Genomic DNA, 2,830 nt, shown 5'->3' with positions numbered 1-2,830 from the left:
ATTTTAATATGATTTCTTTTAATATAATTTATAAATTATACACATTTTAGTCTCCCTACCCTTTTATAATATTATGTATTAATTTTAATATATAATTTGTATTTATTTAGTTTAAATTATAATTTGTATATAATTTTAATATATAATTTGTATTTATTTAGCTTCTGAAAGTAAATGAATAAGTGTAATTTTTGATCCCACATCGGTAATGAGTGAAGAATTGAAAGGTGGAGAGATGGGTTTAAAAGGAGAAGGTGGGGGAAGGGAGAAGGTACTTACCTGGACCGCTGGACGGGGTCAATGGGTGGTCAAGATGACCCATGGCCTAGGTTGGCGACCTCCATTGCGCTTTGGAGGGGCTCCAGTCTAAGGTCGAACCTAAGTTATAATTTAGGCATGTTCGTTTATGTTCGAGTTCGAGCTTGATTCAAGTTCTAGTTCGAGCTTGATTCGAGTTCGAGTTCGAGCTTGATTCGAGCTCGAGTTCGAGTTTGAATCGAGCTCGAGTTCGAGTTTGATTCAAGTTCGAGCTTGAATCGAGTTCGAATTGAGCTTCGATTTTGACTACTCGCTAGTTTTCGAGTCGAGTTCGAGCTTCGAGATTAGGTTTCGAGTTCGAGTCGAGTATAATGATACTCGAGCTCGACTCGCATCATTTACACCCCTAATCTAGAAATTACCTCCGTTACAATGATTTCTTATAAATTTCTTAGGTGAACACTTTATCATATAAAAAAACTAAATTTTAAACAAATAACAACAAAACTATAATCAGGTATTCTTTGCTATAACTTAATACCAAATAAATTATTAATTAAATAACAATTATAAAGTAATATAAAATTACTTTAATTTATAAAATGGTTTTAATTCAATAAATAAATATTCATAATTATGCATTATTTTGATTTATAACTTTTTTAATGTTTCGTATAATTTTAATATATTTACATGCATTTACTTATTAATAAAAAAATATTAAACACGCAATATTTAATAAATGTTAAAATATTAATTTAAACACATAGCATTTATTAAATTTATAAAAAATTGAAAGTAAAATAAAATTTATAACTAAATAAATAAAAACATCATATCAATATCAATTAACGATCAGACTATTTATATTTTCTTTTAAATCGACATTTTATTTGATAAATTATTCATACATTTTTATAAAAAATATTCACAAAAGCAAATTATATTCATACTTCTATTCTCCAACAAAAACATATACACTCTTACACTAAAATACAAGTAAACACTAAAAACAAAAACGATGTAATTTAAATTCCATTTTAAGCCATTCTCACAATTTTCACTTTAACCCTTATATTTCACTTATAATATTAATTAATTAATAATGTATTAACTAAAATAATGTATTAACCCTTATATTTCACTTATTCTCACAATTTTCACTTATAATATTAATTAATTAATAATATATTAACTAAAATRCTTATTTTAATAATAAAAATTTAATTATATTTTAATGTTAAAACAAATTAAATATAACCTTTATAATTATTATATTATTAAAAAATTAACAATTTAATTATGTTTTTAAGGTTAAAACAAATTAAAAATGGTCGGTTACAATTTTATTAATATAATTATATTTTTATGGTTAAAATAATTTAAAAATAACCTTGAGGATTATTATTATATTAAGACTGTATCAATTTAATTATACTTTGAAGGTTAAAACAAATAAAAAGTAACCTTTATGGTTATTATTTAGGAAATATCCAGAAAAACCCAATAGACTTTTATATTTTGAATGATTAACTATTGCACAAATTTTTTTTAAAAAAATAAATAATTGGATATTTTGTGTAATATTCTGAAATCTAGAAAATGAGACTAGTTTAATTTTTTGATAAAAAACTAAAGTCATTACAATTCGTGAAACCTTTTATACTTACAAACAATGATACAAGAGTAGTCAAAGACCTTCCAGCCTAGTGGTAACGGTTTGGGCATGGCATAGTCATGAACCCGAGTTCGAGCCCTGGGAGAGGAGTGTTGGCGACATTTAAGTAGGGTCATGCTTTGCCTCCAAAATTGTCGGGGATTAGTCGGGCTTTGGCCCGGACACCCTTCCAAAAAAAATGATACAAGAGTAAATTACAATTTTCGTCCTTGTGGTCTGTTAAAAAATTCGGATTTCGTCTCTTTGGTTTTGAAATTTCGATTTTCGTCCCTATAGTTTGCAATTCATTTATAGTTTCATCCCTAAGACCAAAACACTAGTTTTAAATATGAAGAACTAAAATAGAAATGAATTATAACCATAGGGATGGAAAAGGCAATAGATTTTAAATAACAAGGACAAATAAAGGTAAAGAATTATAAACCACAGGGATGAAAACTGTAATTTCAAAACTATAAGGATAAATATATAATTTTTTTAAAACCATTGGGACTAAAGACATAATTTACTCATGATACAATAAAGTCAAAAACAACAACTTAGAATCTAACTCCGAACAAAACTAGATTGAGACCGATGTTATTATAACCCTCACTGAAAGTCGCTATCTCCAACAATATGAGAACATCCTAAAGATTTAAGTACTTTATGAGTCTCCAACTAGCACTTGACTTTGCTCAAATGTTGCTAATATCGCTCCCACGAGAACCCGATGCACATGCCTATAAATTGGAATACGCTTTAAGTGTCTCAGGTTTAAAAAACTTAGAAGTCCAATGGTTATTTGTGTTAACTACTTATAGTTGAGGGATTACTTGGGAAAAGTTGTCATTTTATGATAACTCGTCACTTTAGGTTTCCACATTTGTGTTTCTCCTAAAAAACACCTTCTTT

At 27.4% G+C, this 2,830-nt stretch overlaps 1 pseudogene; it reads left to right on the top strand.

Annotated features, from left to right (window-relative positions):
- Positions 1-271: 271 nt before the first annotated feature.
- LOC112520536 lies at positions 272-421 on the top strand (annotated as a pseudogene).
- Positions 422-2,830: the final 2,409 nt, after the last annotated feature.

Source organism: Cynara cardunculus (genome assembly GCF_001531365.2).
Source record: "Cynara cardunculus var. scolymus isolate 2C chromosome LG 10, CcrdV1, whole genome shotgun sequence".
In the NCBI taxonomy this organism is placed as follows: domain Eukaryota; kingdom Viridiplantae; phylum Streptophyta; class Magnoliopsida; order Asterales; family Asteraceae; genus Cynara; species Cynara cardunculus.
The sequence above is the reverse complement of the archived record's forward strand: the minus strand, read 5'-3'. Positions and strand labels throughout refer to the sequence as shown.